Below are 25711 nucleotides of genomic sequence, written 5' to 3' on the forward strand. Positions count from 1 at the left end.
TTCTATATATACATTATATCGATATACGTCATTGTTCAATATTCTTAAGAAATTCAGTTTAAAGGCATAAAATTAAATGTTCGTGAAGTTGGCAGACTGGCAGCTCAGCAGCCCAGCAGCGTGAAGTCAGCAGCCCAGCAGACGGGCAGCCTAGCAGCGTGAAGTCAGCAGCCCAGCAGACTGACAGCCTAGCAGCGTGAAGTCAGCAGCCCAGCAGCCCAGCAGCCCAGCAGCGTGAAGTCAGCAAACCGGCAGACTGGCAGCCCAGCAGCGTGAAGTCAGCAGCCCAGCAGACTGACAGCCTAGCAGCGTGTAGTCAGCAGCCCAGCAGACTGACAGCCTAGCAGCGTGAAGTCAGCAGACCGGCAGCCCAGCAGCTTGAAGTCAGCAGCCCAGCAGACTGGCAGCCTAGCAGCGTGAAGTCAGCAGCCTACCAGACTGACAGCATAGCAGCGTGAAGTCAGCAGCCTAGCAGACTAGCAGCATAGCAGCGTGAGTTAGCAGTCTAGAAGCCTGCCGGCGTGAAGTCAAAAGCTGGGCAGCTGGGCAGATTAGCAGCTATGCTAAGACGAACTCGTGTGAAGTTTCCCGTCGGTTTTCAGTTTTCAAAGCCAGAAAAAAACATAAAAAATGAAAAAAAAAAATCATTTACAATAGTTGGTTGGCAATACACACCTTAAACTAAAGCAAAAATACTAAAATGAATCATTTAAAAACATGTACACTATTTCTTTTTTGTGAACTAAAGAAATCAATTTACTCCACTTTTTGATTTCACGCGTCTGACACCCCAAGCAGCCCTAGGCGTTTTACGGTATTTTTACTCGGGCTGGATACATGGCTTCTAGTATATGAAAAATGAAAAAAAAATCATTCACAATAATTCGTTTGCAAAATACTCTTTAAATGACGCAAATACTAAAATGAATACTTTTTCAACATTTACACTATTCTTTCAGCTCCAGGCGTTTTATGGTATTTTTACTCGGGCTGGATACTTGGTTTCTAGTATATGAAACGTTCGAATGATTACAAGTTTAATTACTTAACAACACGGAAATTTCAGAAATTCATGTTTTCAAAGCCGAAAAAAAATGAAAAAATAATTCACAATAATTCGTTTGCAAAATACTCTTAAAATGACGCAAAATACTAGAATGATTACTTTTTCAACATTTACACTATTCTTTGAGTGTGAACTATAAACATCACTTTACTTCACTTTTCTATTTTAGTTTTCATTCTGGCAGCCCCAAGCAGCCCCGGGCAGCCCCGTGCGTTTTATGGTATTTTTACTCGGGCTGGATACATTGTTTCTAGTATATGAAACTTTTGAATGATTACAAGTTAAATGACTAAACAACACGGAAAATTCAGAAATTCATGTTTTCAAAGCCGAAAAAAATGAGAGAAAAATATTCACAATAGTTCGTTTGTAAAACACCCCTTTAAATGACGCAAAAATACTCAAATAAATAATTTAAAAACATTTACACTATTTTTTTGTGTGAACTAAAAACATCACTTTACTCCACTTTTCGACTTTAGTTTTCTGGCAGCCCGGAACAGCCTGGAGCAGCCTCAAGCGTATAACGATATTTTTACACGGGCTGGATACAAGGCTTTAATTCTGTGTAACGTTCGGATGATTCCAAGTTTAATGACTTTAAAGCAAAGATAAGATGTAGAATGTTACAGAACACTAATTATTTAACGTAATCTTGCTACAATTTCACTCGATTTTTATCGCCCTGCTAAGACGAAATCGTGCGAAGTTTCCCGTCGTTTTTGTAAAAAAAGCGCGTCTTCAAATTCAAAACACTTCATTTTGCCATTTAAGCTGTAATTTAGTTTCCCTTACCACACTAGGCAACAAGAGCGTTATATGTTGAATATTGTCTTTTTTAACAACACGGAAAATTCAGAAATTCATGTTTTCAAAGCCGAAAAAAATGAAAAAAATATATTCACAATAGTTCGTTTGTAAAACACCCCCTTTAAATGACGCAAAAATACTCAAATGAATAATTTAAAAAACATTTACACTATTTTTTGTGCGAAGTTTCCCGTCGTTTTTGTAAAAAAAAAAAAACGTGCGTCTTCAAATTCAAAAGCTGCTATGCTGCTAGTCTGCTAGGCTGCTGACTTCACGCTGCTAGGCTGTCAGTCTCTTGTCTTACGTTTTTATTTTAAACTCGTCTATAACGTCATTTTTCGCGAGGAAAACGGCGTCGTGTTTCGCTGAATAAGTGCGCCTTTCTTTATTTGTTGATTTTTGTTTTGATTTTTTAAATACATGTATTCATTGTTTAATTACAAATGGCCTGATATCAAGAAAAGTGTACCTTACCGACTTTTTTGTGCAGAATCAAATAATCTAACACCTATACCTGTTTCTTATTCAATACGTATTACATTGAAACGTTTAACATGACGTTAAACGTAATATTATTAATGCTAAAAAGAGCTTAGTTTTGAATAAACCACTGATCAATTGAAGATAACAGGAATTGTTTTTGTTAAATTCATAATTCAACATGGTTTCCTTCTGTTAAACTCCAAATATTAAACATAATCAAAATATTTAACACTGATTATAAATGAACTATATTTAAATAGTTAATAAAAGCACAATTTGTTAAAGTTATACGTTCAGCGGTAATTAGAAAAATACGTGAGAATAAATAAAATTAAAATTGTATGATATACTAGTTCATATCATATTCATTTGATGTTACATTTCAATTTTTTATAAAGAAAACTCGCATTTGTTGATATTTTGGAGATCAAAGATATCAACTTTCGAATTACCCGCCACAGTTCGTAGCCGTTCGTAGCCAGCTTCGGAATCGATCATTTGCATAATACATGAATGAAGCGCCCGTATACATGTAAACAACCGATACTGGCGATAGCGACTTTCATTCAGCTACCAACATGATCAAAAGAAATGTTTCTACCAGTTACTCTTGAGGTTAGAGCGTTATTTTATTTTACTTCTAACCGACCTTTTAATGAGGTAATGAACGAACTTGCATTTTATTGTTTATATTTTCTAAATTCTACCATAAATCAAAAGGCATGTCTACAGTAACTGAAGTGGGTGGGGTAAAATTAAGTTAATATTCAATCGCGCCTAATTTATCATAGATATCGTACAGTATTATGTTTGGAGCAACGCATACTTGTAAGTAAACGTGCATTTGATTTCTGGACCATTAATTCATGATTGGTTGACTTATTTCTATTGTAAAAAAGATGAAACTAAAAGTAAATCACGTAGTGATCTGCATGGGTGTCAGGTAGATAATTTACTGTACAGTATAGATAAAATTCTTATTTTTGTATTTTCAGTCACCTCCAAGCATTCCCTTATTATTTTTGTATTTTCAGTCACCTCCATTCCCTTATCCCAAATTGATATTAAAAGAGAATGTTGATGAGCCTGATCCGTCGATTCAAATACCATAACTCAGCCAACCCAAAAAAAACAACAGCGTAAGTTTATAACACGTACATCATCTTAGAAATCCATTTTAAATGTGTATTTTAATGTACTTCAATGATGCAGAGAATTAAGGATCCAAAACTAGATCACTCTATAATTTGACACTTCACATAAGTGAAACTACAAGTTGATCAAGTAATAATTAATATGTTTGGGGGGGGGGGGGGCACAATTATGTTTGGTGGGTACTCCTTTCCATATTGTTTTTTATATTGTATATTTTAAAGCTGAATTCTCACTAATTGGCCGTTTTGACTTTTTATATATAATTTGTCTTTAATTGCCATTATACTTCCCAAATGTTCTTCAAGTTTCCAAAACATGTCAGTATTTGCAATTGAAATGTGAACATGTAAGAATTATGCAACAGTCAATTGTAACTACGCCCCCCAATCCCCCCAGGTCCGGCGAAATGGGCCGTGTTTTACCTCCAATGTGAACCTGGGTGAATGCGGTGGTTTTGTCTAGTGCTTAAATAGCGGGGAATGAGCCTTACCTTTGATCCCCGTGGGTGCAGTTGCATTTGGTGGGGATTTTACCAGCAGTTCAGGGATATTTTCTGGACCTAAAGTCAAAGTCCCTGCTTCCCGCACCGGTGGGGGGGGGGGGCATGGTTACAACTAACTGGTTTGTTGTTTTGGAATAAATGTAAACAAGTTGATCAATAATGAGAGTAAGCTTCAGGGCTTTTTCTATAGTACCCACAGCTCAGACTATCAGACCCATTCCCAAAGCAACATATACAATATTTTTTCCCAATCTTCAGAAAAAAATCCTAGTCAAACAAAGGCAAAAATAACAAACGTTTTTATGGAAGTCTTTTTACCTGTACTGGCTCATTCAGCATCCTAATTAACCATGTGTTATGTAATCTAATGTTTTGGAAATATATGAAATCAGAAATTATTGATTTTCATCACATTCAGAGATCGATCAGTATGAAATATTTTGTGTCATGATTTATTGCGAAAGATATTTATACCCCAAGTATTGATATTTCAGGCATTTAAGGTCTTTTGAACGGGAAAATAAACTTATTTATAAAAAATTCTCTATTCGCAGGAGACGGAAAGTCTTGTTTTTTTAACTGTAAAATTTCCCTATTTAGGAATATTTGCGACTCAAAATTCCCAAAATGTCTAGTGCCTTTTGCCAAACAAAGCGCTGCGCTATTTTAAAGGTACAATTTTACTTGTAATATTATTTATTATCTTTAGAAACAAGTGAGCAAGCTGACAAAGCTGCAACTTCAGGGAGCAATTATAAGGGTCATCAAGATGGAGCCAGGATTCATGATGCTCGTATTAGAGGTGCTGGACCAGAGTCTGAGGAAGGGAGTAGAACTCCAAGCTGGTTTGAGTGTGCTTCAACTGCCGGGACATTTCAATGCAGAGTTAAAAAGTATGTTGTAGCCGGGAGGCCAGTCTTTCTCAAACTGCTGTAAGAACCTTATAGAAACTAAAATTCAGTATAGATCTAAGACATGAGTGTACCTAAATGTTAAATGAAGTTGATATTTATGAACAATATTATAACATTTCATATGAATTTAAAAGCTGGTTTTACATTATTTAATACTGCTAATGAGTTCTTGAAAATTTGTACTGAAAAATGGATACTTGACAACTCATTTGCATGTTTGTACTTCATAGGAAGTCTAGTGTTGTATTTTTCTAAAAAATATGGTTTTAAACATCTTAACATGCATGTAGTCACACACAGGCAGACCAAGTTGAATTGTTGGCATGTATGAAATATGGGCAGTGTTATTTTATAAACGTTTAAAAGCTATTTTATATGCTGGCAAAGTTTGTATCTACTAAGTTATTAAAAGCACTCCTGTTTAGGTGAGTGCTGAGAACTTTCTTGAACATTCGTACTGAAGTAAGTATGACTTAATAGTAGCACATCACTGGATATTTCCTATTTTTAATCTTAGTATCTGTGAATTATGCTACTGACTTTTGATAAACCTTCCCTCTTTCAGGACTCTGACCTCCTTGTTTTGAATGAAGAAGTTCTAACCCTTGCCCATTTGATGAGGCAGGATTTCTTGTGTTCATTGATGAGGAGGACCAGGCACACCCAACCGCTACTAGGCGACTTATATTGTGTTCTGACACAGAGTTATTTTTGGGCTGGTGACAAGAGGGCTATTCCCTTATGTTGTGTGGAGAGTCCAGGAAACCTTCCCGATTCCCTAAGAACAATACACTGGCCTTGTGCAAAGGAGGGTTCAGTAGATGAACACAATTTTTGCAGACGGATCGTATCTGTTCTCTTGATTTTCTTAAATATTAAAATATGATATAAACAATATCAGGTCATTTTTGTATACTTTTGTGAATGACTTGTTATTTTATAAATACTGATTTGTACTGTCTTTGGTTGCTAAACTGTCATTAAGTAATTTTCTCGTTTCAATTTGAAAGCCAGAAAACCTGCATGTTATGTATACTCATGTTATTGTTTATATTTATGCCCCCTCCGAGGAAGAGGGGTATATTGCATTGCACATGTTGGTCGGACGATTCGCAGCTTTGTTGGTAGACCAAAGCTTGTCTAAGTGATAACTCAACAACTGAAGGACAGATGGTTATCAAACTTGACATGAATGTTGGGCCTGACCAGTAGATAACCCTATTGATTTAAGGGGTCATCAGGTCCAAGTTCAAGATCACAGTGACCTTTAATGGTATAAAGTTGTTAAAGCTTGTCCGAGAAATAACTCAAAAATACCTGAACGTACGGTATGGTTATCAAATTTGACATGGAGGCTGGGCCTGATTAGTAGATGACCCCTATTGATTTTAGGAGTCATTGGGCCAATGGTAACAGTCACAGTGACCTTTAAGTTGAAAAGGTTAACAAAGATTCTCTGAGTGATATCACAACAATGTCTGGCCCTATGATCATCAAACTTGACATTGAGGCTGGGTATGACCATAACTGATTTAAGGAGTCATTGGCCCTAAGTGACGAAAGTGCGTTAAGAATGAACGAGTGATAAATCAACAATGCCTGCACCCATGGCTCTCAAACATGATAAGGGAATTTGGCTTTACCAGTAGATGGTTCATTTTGATTTCAGGGGTAATCAGGTCAAAGGTGAAGGTTACAGTGACCTTGAAAGCATATTCGTGTGATTACTTGACAATGCCTGCACCCATGGTTCTCAAACTTGCCATCTAGGTTGGGGGTGACCAGTTGATGATCTTATAGATCTTGAAGTCAGAGGTCAACCTATATGCATGATTAAGTATTTTGTCATATTTACTTATTTCCTGCTGCTGAAAGGATATATTTTTATCTGCAAATATCAGTCATCATCTGAACATGATTTAGAACTTTACTTACTATCCTCACACTTTGAACGGTCATAATCTTAAAACTGCCGCAAAGGCATCTAATGTCAATGACAAGTCAGCTGTCATTTCAGTCTTTGCATATTTAATTCAATTTGCGGAAAAAGCCTGACAACTTGGCGCTCCTCAAGGGGAGGGGGTTCATATGTTTGACAAACATCTCTTGTTTTTCTGTTTAAAAACGCTTTCAAATGACACTCAAGCAATATGTCTGTTTGAATCCAAATTTCACATTTTATCTTTAAAATGTGTCATACCTTTCTCAACCTTGTTTAGAAATAATAAAATGGACCTAAAGCAGGCTCAATTTTGATACAGCCCATTTCTTAAGTAGAACAAAGATTAATGCAAAAAAACACTTTCCCACAAAGAAGTAAATAACTGAAATAAAACCATGAAGATCCCACAGTTTGTTGACTTCTTCTTGATTTAAAAACTCAAATCTTATATATCCGATAACTTGCGTAAGCAAAATAGTAAATAAGAGGGCCAAATGGCACTGAATCGCTCACCTGTCATATATTGCACATTCTTCCATTATATACAAATATTAAAAAACTAAGCCTATGAACACGGGGCGTGGCCAATTTTGACCCCAGGGCTAAAGTTTGAACAATCTTAATAGTGGTCCGATAAACAATGCTTCATACCAAATATCTAAGGCCTTCGCCTTTTGGTTTCGGAGAAGAAGATTTTTTAAGTTTTCATCATATACATATATATAAGGAAACCCATGACCGCCCGGGTGGGGCTATCCGTCTCCGTGGCCTTGTGGTTAAGCGTCCGCCTACGGAGCGGGAGGTCGTGGGTTCGATCCCGGGCCGCGTCATACCGAAAGACGTTAAAAGCTGGTACAAGTAGCTCCCTTGCCTGGCGCTTGGCATTTAAAGGGTAGTGCTTGGGAAAGTGGTAAACTCAGTACTGGTTCTACCCAGGAAAGTTGTATCCCGTGTATCGGTGCTTTACACTGGGCACGTTAAAGAACCAAGAGGTCTCTTCGCAAAAGGGCAGACCTTGATAAACTCAAATAAACAAACAAACCCGGGTGGGGCCATTTTTTGACCCCAGGGCCAAAGATTGAACAATATTGGTACAAGTCAACTAGATGATATATCATGCCAAATATCTAAGCTCTTGTCACTACTTGATTTTACATGCGTATCTATATATGTATATTTGTTATTAATTGTTGTATGTGGCCCATATTGAAAATTGGTATGTGCACTAAATATGTTATCCAGTTTAAATTAAGACGTTACATGTCTTTGTGAGTTCGGAGAAGATTTTTTAAGTTTTCACTATAACACATATAGAGAAAACCCATCAGCCCCGGGGTGTGGCCAATTTTGACCCAAGGGCCATAATTTGAACAAACTTTGTAGAGTTCCACTAGACGATGAATCATGCCAAATATCTAAGCTCTAAGCAACGTAAGTTCAGAGGAGATGATTTTTGAAGTTTTCACTATAAACATATAGAGAAAACCCATGACCCCCCCAAGGGGGCAGGGCCAATTTTGACCCCAAGGCCATAATTTGAACAATCTTTGTAGAGGTCCACTAGACGATGAATCATGCCAAATATCTAAGCTCTAGTCCAAGTAAGTTAAGAGGAGAAGATTTTTGAAGTTTTAACTATAAACATATCAAGTATACCCATGACCCCCCGGGGTGGGGCCAATTTTGACCCCAAGGCCATAATTTGAACAATCTTTGTAGAGGTCCACTAGACGATGAATCATGCCAAATATCTAAGCTCTAGTCCAAGTAAGTTCAAAGGAGAAGATTTTTGAAGTTTTCACTATAAACATATAGAGAAAACCCATGACCCCCCGGGGCAGGGCCAATTTTGACCCCAAGGCCATAATTTGAACAACCTCTGTAAAGGTCCACTGGACGATGAACCATGCCAAATATCTAAGCTCTAGTCCAAGTAAGTTAAGAGGAGAAGATTTTTGAAGTTTTAACTATAAACATATAGAGAATACGCATGACCCCCCGGGGTGGGGCCAATTTTGACCCCAAGGCCATAATTTGAACAAACTTTGTAGAGGTCCACTAGACGATGAATCATGACAAATATCTAAGCTCTAGGCCAATTAAGTTCAGAGGAGAAGATTTTTCAAGTTTTCACTATTAACATATAGAGAAAACCCATGACCCCCGGGGCGGGGCCAATTTTGACCCAAGGGCCATAATTTGAACAATCTTGGTAGAGGACCATTTGGTGATCCTACCTACCATATATCAACGGCCTTAGCCTTGTGTATTGGGAGAAGAAGATTTTTAAAGTTTTTCCTTTTGGTTGCCATGGCAACCAGAGTTCTGCATGGAATTGAATTCTTTGAACAACTTTGATAGAAGACCACCCAAGGAACATCCCTATGAAGTTTATTAATATTGGCCCAGCGGTTAAGGAGGAGATGTCTTTTAAGTAAATTGTTGACGGACGACGCACGCCAGACAAAAGGCAATCACAAAAGCTCACCTTGTCACAAAGTGACAGGTGAGCTAAAAAAGAGCTGCCTCTGTATGCACCCGAAGAGTTGTTCGGAATGGTCAGTATGTATGATTTGCTGGTATGTGACAATTGCTCCTTAAGTGCTTATTATATTTTGAAAGTTAATATAAACAGATGAATTCTTGAAAATGCTAGTCAATTTACAAAATACCCAACCACAACACTGTTCTGAAATGGTCTTAAAAACGTTTGTTTAGGTTAACATCCCCAAAATTATAAGGCAGGTAAGGTAGAGATGTTATTCAAAAAAATGCTCTTTCTTGTGATTGTTGTCATTTCTCGCAAACATCACTATTTCTAGCCAGTGTCACTTATATAAAACTGTTGTTACGGAGCTATATAATGTCAAAAGTTAATGAGAGTTAATGTTTAAAAGAAATACTAATGTTGGCCCAGTTATCTAAAAGCTAACTTGTCTACATGTTGTGTTTTTTTTTTCTTTTACAGAAAGATTCCATGAAAAACAAAAATTTAATTTGACATTTTGTTTATTTTTGAGAACTTCACCAAAATAATCATCACATATAAATCAATATACATGTATGAACTTCCAAAGTATCCTATGTGCTTTTGATATACCCTATTTTCAAAGGGTTTTGGTCAGGTTCCATCCACTTTAATATAAAATCAAACTTTTTTTAAATACTTAAAATGCGTTAGCATGTCGCAGGTAACACGACTTATAAAGCTGAAGAGAACAAATATACACACAAATTTACATGATTGCGAGTACATATTTTGCTTTTAGTACCCAAGTATTTCTTAAAAAGTGACCATATTTTTTACCGTATGTGACAAACTTGATCTCCCTTAACATTTCATCAAGGTGAACATTCTCACTAAGTTTGAACACATGTAATCTTACAAAGCAATATCAAGGTTTGATTCTATAACGTTTTAAAAATAAAATCAAGTGACTTCCATTCAGTCCACATGTGACCTAGTTTCAAACAAGACAACAATGAGACCATTGTTATTAAGTTTCATGAATATTGGAGCACATAGTAAACCTCTAGAAATGTCTCTTATTAAACCTAGATTCTTGCTCGCTGTACAATTCCCTTCTTGGTTAAGGAGATAACTGTTCAAGGTGGCTAGAGATTTGTCGAGGATAGTGCTTCTCCATAACAGCCTTTCTACCCATATCGAAAAATTGTTGGTCAAGTGACACATGAAGATCAGTTTCTTCAGCGACTCTGTATGGATAGGTCTTTTTTCTTTCACTGCGTTTACTGGGGAATATTGCCATCCTCTTCTATTGTTCCATGCCCGGTTTAGTCTGCATACAAAACAAGAAATGTTTCATTTACAGAATAAGATTTGACCACATCACACACACACACACACACGCACAATTATCTAGAAGTAAGATAGTTATCGAAATAAATATTTCCACTTATAACCAGACTTAAAGCTGCACTCTCACAGATATACAAATTTTACATTTTTATTTTTTTTGTCTTGCAAAGAGCACATTTTTGCGAGAATATCTGGAAACCAATAATATAAGATTGCTGACAAAAAAATCAGATGGCAGTTTTTCATATTTCCGTTCGAAAAATAATGTTAAATGCATAAACATCACTTTCTTTAACTTAAATATAAAAATCTGCTCGTTCCAAGACAAAAAAAATAAAAGTTGTCAAAACGTTCAATCTGTGGGAGTGCAGCTTTTAAGCCTGAAAATGTGATCAGAGCATTTCAATTTCATGAATTATGATGCAGTTATTTTATGAAATGCTTATTCTTGTTTCCTGTATAAATAGCCTGAATTCCCTGATTTTTAATAATATAATATATAAAAGGGTATAACTTCAAACTTCTACTAATATAAGATGTGAAAAGAGTCAAAGCTTGCTGTACATTAAATTTATTTACCTGTATACTAGATAGTATGCATCTTTGATGGAAGGTGGTTGTCAAGGACAATCACTCTGAGGGCTTTAAGGGTACTAAAGTGTTTTTTTATTGTTAAGCCATGGTGAATTCCTCTCCTCTTGGCTCAATGGCCCATGACTTTACTCATAATATTGAATCGGGGGAGGCCACTCATGCTCATCCGTCAAATGATGGAGAAGAACAGCTGAGATGCCCTTAAAATAAATAGCATTTCATTTTATTTTCATTTATCTACTTATATCATCAATAAATGTTATATGTTAATTATCAATATTATAAATACTTAATCAATATACCAACATATACTTCCAAGCTCAAATCACTGCATTTTCATGACACAAATATCAGGCCTTATTTGATAAAAAGGATATCAACCTCTTTTCTACCTTTTCATGATTTTTAAAGCTGCATTCTCACCTATGGACTGTGTAAACATATTTTATTTCAATTTTTGTTTTGGAATTCATTAGCCACTTTTTAAGCTTATATCATGAAACCAGTGATATAAGATATGCTGACAAAAGAGGTGAGTGCAGTTATTCATACTTACTTTCAAAAAGTATGATGTTTTTTGCCTAAAAGCCTTTCTAACACTTATGAATAGAAAATGAGATTTTGGAGTTGATAAAACGCTGCCTTTGATTTTCTATATTTGAAAAGTTTGAATGATATTTTTTGTATTTGCAAAAAAACTGTACTTACAGTACACTTGGCATGTTCAAGCCAGGTTAAAATCTGTGACATCACCAGCCTCCTGACATCGGAGTCTTGAAGCGTCATGTCAAAAGATACTGAAACCCAAAATACTGTAAATTTTTATTAACTATTATTATATTATGTTTATATAGAAATTTCAGCAAATCATTTATCTTATAATAATTAAACCCTTGGTACATGTATTTTGTAGAGTTCATATACAAAACAGAAATATAAAAAGAAAAGAAATATAATTTTTTGCATTATTTTTTTGCATAAAAGATGGATGGACTACCTTTAACATGTTAACTAGTATCACATATGTACCAATTTCTATTTAAAGCCAGGTTCTTATATTATTGATATAAAAATGATAAAATATTTTTTTTCAAATGCCATTTCAATCATGAGCAGGATCAAAACAATCATTGAAATTAGACTTTTTGATGAAGAAGCCCTGATTCGTATACTTTAGCTTTGAATCAAATTTCAAACAAGCCCTACTATAAAAAAATCAGAATTTGGGTAAGACCCGAGGCATTTTACCAGTGCATGGCTTACTGGCTTGTGTTAATTTCGACCATTTGTCAAAAGGAATGGATTTTCTTAACAAACGAATGCTTTATCACAGCTTATTGAAGGTCTGTATTTACACATTTGGGGGTTGGGCTCAGGTCCTTCAGTTAGTCAAAAAAGACATCAAATGCAATTTTTTGGTAATGAAAATATTTCAAAACAAATTACATATATTGAAATGCCAATAAATGTGCTGTATACAATTGTTGTTTTCAATTGAATTGCAGTTGCTATTGGATTTAGCTTGACTTTTTCAAGTTCTTCACGATATCTCTAACTTGCATATGATGCCAACTATTTTGCCCTTTTAAAATTTGACTTAGAAATTCTGGATTTTGCATGTAATCTTATTATGCCTCCACAAAGTGGCGGCATATAGGGTTGCCCTTGTCCGTACGTACGTCTGTCCGTCTGTCTGTCTGTCTGTCTGTACGTACGTACGTCCCGAAGATTGTTTCCGATCTAATTCTTGAAAACCGTTTGTCCAATCCTCACCAAACTTTAAACACATGTTTGTGACCATAATATCTTGATCAAGTTCGATAGTCATGGAAATCGCTTTAGTCATTTAGGAGTTACGGCCCTTTTTTGCCAAAAATACTTCAAAAATATATGTTTCCAATCTAATTCTTGAAAAGTATGTGTCCAATGTGGATCCAACAAGTTTTTTCCTGCCTGAATGGCGCCATATAACCTATACAGTCTTGCGATGCCGTAAAACCCAACTCAACTCAACTTATCCTATATGTGCAGATTATCCTGAATAATCATTATGGCTTATTTTCTGTGACAAAAAATCGAAGTGGGGGCATCCGTGTCCTATGGACACATTTCTAGTTTTACAGTGATCCAGGCATGTTTTGCCAAAGCCTGTCAAAGGCGGATCCAGTAATTGACACAAGATTGGAGTCACTCAGGGGTTGTAACCTTTCAACGTGTGTCCCCCCCCCCCCCCCCCCCCCGAACTGAATAATTCTGGTCAGCAATGATGGCAAACGGCCAGGTTCACCCTCTAGGAAATGTACATAATATCTAGTCCGAAATGGTACATTTTGGGCAATTTATTTCTTTTTAATCCTATATAAAAATATGCCATGACTTTCAACGAGTCTTTTGACCATTTTTATTACTTAAGCGTACAGGGAGAAGATAAGAAATGTCAAAACAATAAAAAAAAGTATGCCTGATTGCTTATTAGTGTACCAAGGAAGTTATGGGGTTAGGTGTGGGGTGTGTCCCCCATATTGATATTGCAAGTGCTGAAATCCTTAATGCTTATGTACCAGTCATTTGTAACCTGAGCCCCGTAGGTCCGGGGAATAGCAGGGACTTTGACTTTCGTTCCAGCCTACCCCGGGTAAAATCCCGGCCCTGCCGGGACGACCAGTTGGTAAAATCCCCGCACCCCAGGGACCCTAGGTAAGGTCCATTCCCCACAAATTTTTGCGAACATAAAACCACCCCATTTACGCGGTACTGCGAGGCCACCTGGAAGGTAAAACCACGCCCCATTTCCCCAGTATACCCCCGGACCTGGGGGGGGGGGCGTGGTTACAACTGACTGGTGCATTATAGCAATGAAAAAAGTCGATCATGCTGCCTCTGACAGCTCTTGTTTGATTTCGAAATTATTTTGGATTTTGAATAGGAACTTTCACTAACATTTTGGCGAATAAGTACATCCGTTCTCCAAGGAAATGGGGTATGTGCACCCGCCATAAAGTGTGTCGAAAGATAGCCCTACTGACTGTTAATAAATAAACTATCAATGTTTTTCAAACATCAGGTAAAATGTTAAAGATAAAACACAAACCTATCGTGATGTTTCGTTTCCACGCCCTCCATTTTCCCATTCCATTTGAAGCTTTGAATGCTATCCTTTTCTTTCAATGAATGCCTAAATAAACCATCGACGTCAATATCTTTCCTACATTTTTCATTTACCGTCGCTTTCTGATCGATTTTGGCAATCTCTGTCTGCCTCTGTTTCTCTTTTCATTTTCATCTGTCCATCTTTGTTTTGATTTGCTGACCTCATTGAATATTCATAACTGTCACGTGCTTGTGCTCCGTATACTTTCGTAGGCTTTCGGAACTGCTCGGAATAACTCCGAGTAGGCCATAGCGGATTTTTTGGTAACCACCAAAAAATAAATATGGTCTGAAAATCGTGTTAATATCAGGCCATCGGAGTGGAATCTAGAGACGAAATTTCGCACAACGCTAAAATAAGGATGCCTTTTCACGACAGTTGTGTTATTTTTGTGTTTTATAACCAAAATTCTCGCTGAACGTACATCTTTAAGGGTGGTTATAGCTCACATACAAACACACACACATAACGAAGGTACAATAAAAGCACGCACGCAAGCACGCGTAAAAACTAACCCCACAAACCCGTCCACACTCAAGCACGCGTGCACACGCAGGCAGGTATGCGGACAAGCTTGCTCGCACACACACACACACACGCGCACACGCACACGAACGCGCGCGCGCGCACGAACATACGCATGCATACACATATATACAATCACACACACACACGCACGCACGCACGCACGCACGCACGCACGCACGCACGCACGCACGCACGCACGCACACACACACAAACGCACGCACGCTCGCATGCACGCGCGCACGCACGCGCGCTCACACACGCGCACACAAACACATATAATCACATGTACGCACCCACGCACACGCACGCACGCACGCACGCACACGCAATCGCACGCACGCACCCACGCACACACACACACACACGCGCGCGCGCGCGCACACACACACACACACACACACACACACACACACAATACGATAAAATATATGTTCCAAATGGCTAAAATGATGATCTTGAAGTTAAATGTTATAAGTTCACTAAAAAATTTAATTTTTTAATCAACGCATTGTTTGTTTTTACCAATATCGAATTATTCTGTTTCGGCAATGCATTCAATGCCCATGATACAAAAGCCTACTAAGCTACATTATCCTGCACTTTGCCGTGCGTACAATGGCTGTGAACGCGTGTGTGCATACATGCCTGCATGGGATAGCGTGTATGAGTGTGAGAGCGTGTGTGTGGGCGTAATCGTGTGCGTGTGTGTATATGTGCGTATGTATGGGCTAGCGTATGGGCATATGTGCATGTGTACGTGTGTGTTCGTGCGTGTGCGTGTGCGTGTGCGCGTGCGAGCGTGTCCGCATACCTTCCTGCGTGCGCACGCGTTCTTGAGTGTGGGATGGTTTGTGGGGTGAGTTTTTACGCATTCTTACGTGCGTGCTTTTATTGTACCTGGGTTATGTGCGTGTATTTGTATGTGAGCTATAACCACCCTAAATGAGCTTATATAACCTATTTAACTCTAGTTCATTTATAATCAGTGCTATAATGATTTGATAATTTTTATTATTCGGGGTTTAACAGAAAAAACATGCTGAATTATGAATTTAACGGAAATAAACAATTACTGTTATAGTATTGATCAGTGTTTTTTTTTTCAAAACAAAGCTCTTCTTAACAATAATAATATTACGTATAACGTCATGTTAAACGTTTTAATACAATACGCATTGAATGAGAAACAGGTATAGGGGTTAGATTATTTGATACTGCGCAAAAAACGAAGTCGGTAAGGTACACTATTCTGGATATCAGGTGATTTGTATTTAAACATTGAATACATATATTTAAAAATGTTTATACTTATTGTAATCTTAAGTCATATTTTATTTTATTTTTTTCTTAATTCTTAAAAAAACAATACCTTAAAAGTATATCTTAACAAACAAAATGCTTTATTTTATGCACCAGAATGATACACATTTGAAAATATAAAAACATCGCAAAATAACGTCAGTAGTACACACTTAATAGATTCCATGTACTCATAATGATATTTTCTACTTTTACGAATATTATTTACATCAAAATTTACATTAAACGATCGATATATTTGGAGGATTCATTCATTTTGCATTTCCTTTGCTTAAATTAAAAAGTCAGAATTTTTTGCTTTCCTATTTTCCTTTTGTCGGGACTCTAGAGTAACATCGATTGATAGCAACGGGTTACATATAAGCCCCGCCCATTTTGGACGCTGATTGGTCAGTCTGATTTGAAGCGGCTAGTCTGACAGGCAGTCTGCGTCATGTCAATTCATTATTGTTGGAGATCATGGAGGAAAGCGCTGGGCAACTGATAAGCCCCGCCTTATCTTGGCGGTGATTATGCAATCGATTATCGGTCAGCTGGTTTGACTGGCATCTGCTTCATGTACGGTAGAAACCAATTACAAAAGATAAAATATACGCACTTTAGAATTGAGAATTTTAGATAGGTTTTTTTTTATTCTATTCCTGCCGATTAAGATTTGATTTGAAGCGATAATTTGGACACATTAATTTTCTTCTATAAAATCAGAACATATTGTTTTGTAATACATGTGTGGCTTATTATTAATATTATGTATGGATTATATTCAGGATGATTGAAGCTTTTATGTGTAAAACATAGATTGTTGCAGTTTTGTGAGTTTACCGATACTGAAACTGTTCCCATATTCCCGTTCACACATTTCAGAATTTTAAAATTAAGCTTAAAAGTTGCACTTTAATAGTAAATTATCTTCCCTTGGATTGCAGGAACGACTTGTCTGCTAGTAATATTACGTAAACTACTTGTTGTTCTGAAACAGTTCACATATTTCCTTTGCTTGGAACTCATTTAACGTGGAATTATCCAAACATTACAAATACTGAAAAACTTGTATCCAGCCTGGGTTAAAATACTATAAAACGCTTGGCATTGCTGGAACGAGCAAGATTTGCTAGCAGGCTGAAATCTAAAAGTGAGTATAAAGAAATGCCTTAGTTTACATGAAAAGAATGGTGTAAAGGTTTTAAAAGTATACCTTCTAGTAGTTTGCGTCATTTAAAGGCGTGTTTTGTAAACAAACCATTGTGAAGGAATTTTCATTTTTTTCTGTGTTTTTTTCACGGTTTCGAAATAATGATAATAAATAGTGTTCTGTAACATTTTACATCTCATCTCTGCTTTAAAGTCATTAAACTTGGAATCATCCGAACGTTACACAGAATTAAAGCCTTGTATCCAGCCCGTGTAAAAATATCGCTATACGCTTCAGGCTGCTCCAGGCTGTTCCGGGCTGCCAGAAAACTGAAGTCGAAAAGTGGAGTAAAGTGATGTTTTTAGTTCACACAAAAAATAGTGTAAATGTTTTTAAATTATTCGTTCGAGTATTTTTGCGTCATTTAAAGGGGTGTTTTACAAACGAACTATTGTGATTTTTTTTTTTTCGGCTTTGAAAACATGAATTTCTGAATTTTCCGTGTAGTTAGAAAAGACAATATTCAGCATATAACGCTCTGATGCGTAGTGTGGTAAGGGGAAACTAAATTACAGCTTAAATGGCAAAATGAAGTGTTTCGAATTTGAAGACGCGCGTTTTTTTTACAAAAACGACGGGAAACTTCGCACGATTTCGTCTTAGCAGAGCGATAAAAATCGAGTGAAATTGTAGCAAGATTACGTCAAATAATTAGTGTTCTGTAACAGTTTACATCTTATCTTTGCTTTAAATTCATTAAACTTGGAATCATCCGAACGTTACACAGAATTTAAGCCTTGTATGCAGCCCGTGTAAAAATATCGTTATACGCTTGAGGCTGCTCCAGGCTGTTCCGGGCTGCCAGAAAACTAAAGTCGAAAAGTGGAGTAAAGTGATGTTTTAGTTAACACAAAAAAATAGTGTAAATGTTTTTAAATTATTCATTTGAGTATTTTTGCGTCATTTAAAGGGGTGTTTTACAAACGAACTATTGTGAATATTTTTTTTCTCATTTTTTTCGGCTTTGAAAACATGAATTTCTGAATTTTCCGTGTTGTTAGGTCATTCAACTTGTAATCATTCGAAGGTTTTATATACTAGAAACAATGTATCCAGCCCGAGTAAAAATACCATAAAACGCCCGGGGCTGCCTGGGGCTGCCCGGGGCTTCCAGAATGAAAACTAAAATAGAAAAGTGAAGTAAAGTGATGTTTATAGTTCACACTCAATGAATAGTGTAAATGTTGAAAAGTTATCATTTTAGTATTTTGCGTCATTTAAAGAGTATTTTGCAAACGAACTATTGTGAATTTTTTTTTTTCAATTTTTTTCGGCTTTGAAAACATGAATTTCTGAAATTTCCGTGTTGTTAAGTTATTAAATTTGTAATCATTCGAACGTTTCATATACTAGAAACCAAGTATCCAGCCCGAGTAAAACTACCATAAACGCCTGGGGCTGCCTGGGGCTGCCTGGGGCTGCCCGGGCTGCTCAGGGCTGCCAGAATGAAAACTAAAATAAAAAGTGGAGTAAAGTGATGATTTCAGTTACACTCAAAGAATAGTGTAAATGTTGAAAAAGTATTCATTTTAGTATTTTGCGTCATTTAAAGAGTATTTTGCAAACGAATTATTGTGAATGATTTTTTTTCATTTTTCATATACTAGAAGCCATGTATCCAGCCCGAGTAAAAATACCGTAAAACGCCTAGGGCTTGAAATCAAAAGTGGAGTAAAGTGATTTCTTTAGTTGACAAAAAAGGAATAGTGTACATGTTTTTAAATGATTCATTTTAGTATTTTTGCTTTAGTTAAAGGTCTGTATTGCCAACCAACTATTGTAAATGATTTTTTTTTTCATTTTTTATGTTATTTTTTCTGGCTTTGAAATACTGAAAACCGACGGGAAACTTCACACAAGTTCGTCTTAGCATAGCTGCTAATCTGCCCAGCTGCTCAGATTTTGACTTCACGCCGGCATGCCTCTAGACTGCTAACTCACGCTGCTATGCTGCTAGTCTGCTAGGCTGCTGACTTCACGCTGCTAGGCTGTCAGTCTGGTGGGCTGCTGACTTCACTCTGCTAGGCTGCCAGTCTGCTGGGCTGCTGACTTCAAGCTGCTGGGCTGTCGGGCTGCCGGGCTGCTGACATCACGCTGCTAGGCTGTCAGTCTGTTGGGCTGCTGAATTCACGCTGCTAGGCTGTCAGTCTGCTGGGCTGCTGACTTCACGCTGCTGGGCTGCCAGTCTGCCGGGCTGCTGACTTCACGCTGCTGGCTGCTGATTTCACGCTGCTAGGCTGTCAGTCTGCTGGGCTGCTGACTTCACGCTGCTAGGCTGCCAGTCTGCTGGGCTGCTGACTTTACGCTGCTGGGCTGCCAACTTCACGAACATTAAAATTAACTTGAGTTATGACACAATTACACTTCTGTACAAATTATGCTTTATAACTATATGTGCCATATCTAATTGACCAATTTTTTGAATTAACATAATATATGAAAGAAAACTTAATACAACTTCAGAAAATCTTTATGTGCACAGTTTTGTTATTTTCAATGCTATGCAGTAATCTGAGACACTATAATGGAGGCAAAAGAGCGTTGCGACTCAAGAAAGATTATAATACAACTTAACTGATCCTCGAAGGTTACCTGAAACAAAATCTCAAAGACCACATAACCTTAACCAAAATATCATAACAAAATATTATTAAAGAACAGCGGCGGACCCAGAACTTTCTAAATGGGGGGGGGGGGCACAACTATTTATAAACATATTAAACTTTTTTGGAATGCTTTATTTTAATCATATAATGGCACGGAATTAACATCTGTCTTCACTGTCAATAATGTTTGGCATATAAATTGAAATAAAAAGATATCATTTACTGAGATAAACCTTTCAAAAAAACAATAAAGCTGATTTGGGGAATCGAACTAGGGTCGACAGATTAACAGGCTTAGTCGTTAACCATCGTTAAAAATAAGTGCTATATAAACATTCACTACACCAAATTGATTGCACTCAACGATACTGTAGGTACTTCGGACCAGATGCCTGTGCTTCGGATGTCATGGTTATAAATTTAACTGAGTTAAAAAACAACTTGACAACAAATTCCAAAAAGGGTTTCAAATAAATTATTATGTATTAATTTACAAAGGCTCTAGCATAATTCAGAGAACTAGACGATAAAAAAAGCCGAAATGGAAAGTTTTAAAGCGGCAACGTTCTAAATTTAAACTTTTTTAACAGCCATAGTTGTGTACTTTTGATTTGCCTGGTTCCCAGCGTACTCTGCACAACAAGAGAATGAAAGGGTAAGGGCAGGTAACCCAGGCTAACTTTTGATCAGCTGTCTGTGTAAAATGCGGCGCCGATTTTTTTATCGAATGTTCGGGCCCCGATGTCATTTTTCAAAATATTTTTTTGTTTCGTATACTATATAATACTCGATCATCTGGTTGTTTATTTGCTCAAATGCTTATATAAAATTTAAATTGTGACAAAACAACTTATTTGTACAGTTAAAACAATAAAGATGTGCCCTCTAAAACTTTACTTGCCGGCTCGCTGGGGTGGGGGGGCACGGGCCCTATGTGCCCCACCCCCGGTAGAGCCGCCACTGTTAACTAGTTAACCACTTAACATTAAGCTTGTAAAATAATACAAGAATGGCAGTTGTAGGCACTAACATGCATTTATTTCCCATTATGATCTTTTATTTATTGAAAAAATAACTAGTAACGTAACGTTATGTATATACAAAGAAAGCTCGGCTATCTGGTATTTTATGATTGGTAAGTGTTCTAATTTTAAAAGCCTAGCTTTCTTCAAATTCACAGAGATCACTGACACAGCATTACAGTTGGAAAGTTTGGAATTAATTGGTAATAAACTACTAGTAATCATAAGCAAAAGGCCACAGTGAAGAATAAGTATACGAAACTTCTTTTATAAATATTTTGTGATTATTAACTTTATTATTCCGAAAGCTAAATCGGTGTGTCGTTTTTGAATATCCAATGTAGTGCCAGCACGACTTTCGTTTATGATTTTCAAATGGTCAATGTCGTGCCAGCACGACTTTCGTTCGTGAATGTCCAATGGTCAATGTAGTGCCAGCACGACTTTCGTTTATGATTTTCAAATGGTCAATGTGGTACCAGCACGACTTTCGTTTATGAATGTCCAATGGTCAATGTGGTGCCTGCACGACTTTCGTTTATGAATGTCCAATGGTCAATTTCGTGCCAGTACGTCTTTCGTTTTGAATATCCAATGTCCAATGTTGTGCCTTTCGCATTTGAATGTCCAATGGTCAAAGTCATGCACGCGCGAATGTCCAATATTTAAAAAAAGTTTTGTTGTTTTGCAGCTGTTGCTCGAGGGTGCGAGTCTACCAGTTCCTCCCAGGATATTTGCACAGAGGTCGAATCTTTATCGACATACACCAGCACCTGCAGCACAGACTACTGCAATAGCGCAAGTCATGTGACTGTTACCATGGTTTCCGCTCTTCTCCTCGCCTTGGTTGCTATGGTGTTCATATTTTAAAGATACATGGATATTGTATGGCTTTGAAATTAAACATCAATGTGACTTTGTGTTTTAACAACTGAAATTGTATTATAGATCTGATAGTATTTGTTTTTACATGACAATATACCTTATTTCCATTTTGATATAACCATCCAAACTTAAAACTTTTGTTCTTAATAAAGCAGCATTACGTACTTCAAACAGAATGTCTTCCAAGCTCAATGCAGCTATCCATGTTGTTCCATCAATAAAAAAAATATATTAATAATTTCGTTTTTCGTTTATACACATATATCCCTCCTGAGTGTTGTCAATGTATTGAACCACGCTCCCGGACAGACTTTTAATCAAACAGTTGGGGAAATTCAACTTGATCAACAAGAGAGAGATTGCGATCTAATTAACTCGTTAAAATATATCTGAAGGAGATCACAGATGGTGCCATTGAAATGTATTATTGTATGAATAATTATGATTCCAAAAGAAAATTTAACTGCTTAATTGAAATTACTACGTGATCTACTTGCAATTAAATGTTTAGATTTCTGAAATTGTAAACCGTCCTTAAATATATGAGGTTGTTTTCGATGGAAAATGGCCGAACAGTTCCAAATGTAAGAATGGTGAAAATTCAACCAATAGTCAGGTGCTTGAGTATGAAAACTTAAATGTGGACTGTGAGCGCACCTTACATCATTACAGCTGTTATTTTTTAGAGTAAGAAAGATACTTCAGTGATTACACAGATTTCACCAGTGTCACTTAACTGTTATGAATGAAATAGTTACATAAAGGCCCAATGCCCAATACAATTGAATCGAAAATACAATAATAAAGTGTTTTCGATTAACATTACACACATAATATAGACAATGCACACACTTAAAGGGACTAGACACCAGATGAAACAAATGAAAGAAAAAAAGTAAATTGTCAAAAAGTTACCTAAAATTGTCATCGTTGCGTTCAACGCATTGCATTCAATCTTACTTACTGATGTAATCACATCGCTTACTACACGTGTATTCTTCACAGTTTTTGCGCATTTTTCCGATTCGAAATTTACAAGGGTTTACCACGTAAATCCCAGTAAGTTTAAAAATACCGTCGGTATATTTATATTTACTCTTATACATATACGGTTTACTCTTGGAAACCGTTTTGTGCTATTTCAAACGCGGAAACACAGATGAAAAAGCAACATGATTGATGCGTTTAAAATTTAAACCATGTCAAGTTGTGTTTTATCGGCCTCCTGGCAGTTGTGTTTTATCGGCCTCCTACCAGTTGTGTTTTATCGGCCTCCTACCAGTTGTGTTTTATCGGCCTCCTACCAGCTGACATTGGCACTTTTAGGCTTGTTTTGAAGAAATACTGTTTTGCCGATTTCTGGACCATCTGGTGTCTGGCCCCTTCAAGTAAGTACTTGAAAATGGTAGAGAATACTTTGACCAGGCTCCAATATCACTTCTTAAGCTCAACTCATGTTATGACTCAAAATCACTTATGTTAAAGAGAGTCGCTCATGTTTTTGGCCAAAAAATAGTTTTCCCGGTAATGCATCTGAAAACACATCATTATTTTAGTCTGTGATATCGAAATTGCAGAAAGAATACAGTTATAGCATAAAAAAATTATTTTGGTTTTAATGGTGTTCGAACCCAGGTCGGTATAGTCCAGAAAAAAGTGTAAAACAGCCGGTTAGACCACACGGTCACACAAGTGGTGGATATGTTGATCTGTTAATGATACAATAATAACATCAGGTGATAATCTCAATCAACCAATCACGCAACACCACAGCCGTTATTAATTTTCAAACGCGTTTTTTACGCTTATGAAAATTGTGGTCTTCAAAGACGATATTGGAGCAAATATCAACATTTGCTGAAAGGTTCCAGCTTTTGTTATTTTTGTTTAAGGCCACACCAAATTAATGTTTAGTTCCTCGGATTTTTGCCAAAAAAAAATTGGAGCGAGCGAGCGAAAAAAAAATAAAAAAAATTGTTTGTCAGTTTTCATAAAAACCGAAGCGAGCGAAGAGCGAAAAATATACTTTTCCTTATATTCAATATAAATAAGAAAGATTGTTTAAAATATTTGCCCTTAAACCCATTTAAATGCCATCTTGAACTTCAAACCTCTAATGGACATTGGGAAAATGTCGGAATACATACTATTTATTCATCCGTGTTTAGTACAAATATTATATGGATAAATCTTATTTCTTATATAATTAAAACGTACTTTAATATGACGATCATTCATAATAATAAATAACCCTGCTTTTAGTAAAAAGTTTGAAACGACTTATATAAATCTACCTGAATCAGTTTAACATCATATGCAACTGTATTTAGACATAACTTAGGATTGATTTGTGATTTGTAAAAAAATGATCACTTATACAGGCATCATCAAACATCAGACTCCATATATCATAGACTAAATTTTGTTTTTATTATCACAGGAAATGCAATGACATGTGCTTATTAAAACAAAAAGGGCAAGGGTATTTTTCAGAGTACTTTGTTTGGTTATTTAGATGTTTTTATGCACCAGCCAATTGTATATGCCCCCCCCCAAATCCGGAGTAGCGGGGACTTTCACTTCCGGTCACTCAAAACCAGGGTAAAATACCCGACCTGCAGGGACACACTGCTGGTAAAATCCCTGCCAAATGGCCCCGCAACCCCGAATACCTATGTGAGGCCCATTCCCGACTATTTTCAATATGAAGACAAAACCACATTCACTAGGCACTGCGGGGCCACCTGAAAGGTAAAAACACAGCCCATTGCTTCTGCTGTCCCCGGTATACCCCTGGAACAAGGGCGAGGGGTGGGCGCGGCAGTGGTTACAATTGACAAGTGCATTACAATCCCGGATTATGCTGCAAATAAAAACAAAATATAAGGTGATAAACTTAGGCTTACTTATGTTGAGGTATATCCAGACCAGTGTTTATATCGCTATTTGTGAAAAGATATTTGTTTAAAACTGTTGTTTTGTCAGAATTTGATCAAAAATGAGCTCGATACATCAATTTGGACCAAACAATGACTCATGTTTCAGTTAATGTGACCTGTCCGATTTCCATTCAAAACGAGTCACTAATTACGCAATATAATCGGTACCAGTCTTAGATACACATGCTTTATTGCATAATGATTGCTTTAAATAATGATCCTTTAGTGCTTGAGACGATCAAAAATGACTTCAAGCATGCTCAAAACACAATTATTGTCAAAAATAAGATTTAATTTCCAAACTTCGAGCCACATTGTTTATACCGGAAGCCGCCATTTTGATTGAATTTATTGAAACCCATGCTAAACCGATAGATATACAGTATAAAAACACTACGCATCGGTAACTTCCCTTTACAAAAACACGAAAACTAGCGTAGAAAAATTATACGTGATTATTTTTAGCCTTTTAATAAATTATTACCTGAAAAAAATCTGCTTGGCTATCAAAATGGAGGTGCGGGCGCACAAAAAAATAAAAAAAATTTTTTTTGCATTTTCAAAAAAATAGGAGCGGTAAATCCGCGGAACGAAATATCAATTTGGTGTGGCCTAAACACTCTTCATGATTTGCCACACGTTATTTCATAATTATAAAAAAGTGCATTTTACAAACCATGATCTAGTCGCTTTAAAAGAAAAGTCGATAAACGTCATCAAATCAGTTTAAAGGCATAAAATTTACTTTAGTTATGACTCAAATCTTAATAAATTAGACTTC

At 36.7% G+C, this 25711-nt stretch overlaps 2 long non-coding RNA genes across 2 annotated transcripts; one reads left to right on the top strand and one right to left on the bottom strand.

Annotated features, from left to right (window-relative positions):
• The first annotated feature begins 2867 nt into the window (after positions 1-2867).
• LOC128246419 (uncharacterized) lies at positions 2868-7279 on the top strand. Its single transcript, XR_008263243.1, has 4 exons — positions 2868-2974; positions 3394-3498; positions 4726-4909; positions 5496-7279. It is a non-coding gene; the product is annotated as an uncharacterized LOC128246419 (long non-coding RNA).
• A 2584-nt stretch (positions 7280-9863) lies between these two features.
• On the bottom strand, positions 9864-14594 carry LOC128203207 (uncharacterized). Its single transcript, XR_008255893.1, has 4 exons — positions 14378-14594; positions 11995-12083; positions 11272-11486; positions 9864-10672 (listed from the first exon to the last, which is right to left on the bottom strand). It is a non-coding gene; the product is annotated as an uncharacterized LOC128203207 (long non-coding RNA).
• Positions 14595-25711: the final 11117 nt, after the last annotated feature.

Source organism: Mya arenaria, chromosome 9 (assembly GCF_026914265.1).
Source record: "Mya arenaria isolate MELC-2E11 chromosome 9, ASM2691426v1".
Taxonomy (NCBI): Eukaryota; Metazoa; Mollusca; class Bivalvia; order Myida; family Myidae; genus Mya; species Mya arenaria.